This window comes from Lolium rigidum, chromosome 7 (genome assembly GCF_022539505.1).
Source record: "Lolium rigidum isolate FL_2022 chromosome 7, APGP_CSIRO_Lrig_0.1, whole genome shotgun sequence".
Taxonomy (NCBI): domain Eukaryota; kingdom Viridiplantae; phylum Streptophyta; class Magnoliopsida; order Poales; family Poaceae; genus Lolium; species Lolium rigidum.
In genome coordinates, this window is record NC_061514.1 from 279466807 (window position 1) to 279467682 (window position 876).

The 876-nt window shown below is 35.8% G+C and overlaps 1 non-coding gene across 1 annotated transcript; it reads left to right on the forward strand.

Annotated features, from left to right (window-relative positions):
* The first annotated feature begins 312 nt into the window (after positions 1–312).
* Positions 313–403, forward strand: LOC124679943. The gene has a single exon (XR_006995358.1). It is a non-coding gene; the product is annotated as a small nucleolar RNA Z161/Z228 (small nucleolar RNA).
* The last annotated feature ends 473 nt before the right edge of the window (positions 404–876 follow it).

An 876-nucleotide genomic window follows, 5' to 3' on the forward strand; every position in this document is an offset into this window, starting at 1 on the left:
CAGGTAAATTTATCCACCCCCACTCTTCCCTTGCATGCATATCAAAATTTACAGGGGGACGTGCTAGTTAATGCTATCATATTCGCTAATCAGTAATTCAGATTTAGATCTTGACATTCATTGTCATTCTGTCCCTTGCATTATTGCGTTTCACTGTAAAACTGCAATAGATCATGTGTGGAGGAATGTTGGAATGCAGATTGGCAGTTTAGATTATAGTTTTCCAGATTTTGGTGGCTGCATTGTTATACTTTTTGGCTGGTGGATCTTTAGACTTTTAGAACACAGGAGTGGTGCCCATGTGTTTTGGGTGGGGCATATGATGAGAATCTGTTTGCAAACTCATGACGGTCGTCTGAGACACTTTGTGTGTCATGTTGCAATCATATTTTATCTGATGTCCCCCACTCTTGTTCAACTTGGGGATATGTTACCCTTGATGAAAGTCTCCGTCGCTGCTATCTAGCAAGTTATCGTAAAATATCTACATGTTTTCCACGGCAGAATAAGGATTTATCTAATCTAATGTATCTTCAAGGTTGTAGTGCCAATTACTATTTTATGTCCTTTCCATCCTGATGCCCTGTTGGCCTCTTTATATATTTTGATGTGTTATTCTGTTGTGTTTTTAATCTTTAACCTGATAGTTCATTTATTATCTTTTTTTTTTCTGTACTGCTTGGATATGTGTTTGTTTGTTGCCTTTGTCTTTTCATCTTCTATTGACATATGCCAAACCATGACATAAAAATAGTTTACAAGTTTTTTGAATTTCTATTTGTTGATTTACATACGTGTGAAAAGTAGGAACTTATACACAACTTATCTTGTCTGAATGCTAATTTCCTTGTTGTAGTTTAATTATGTACTCACATT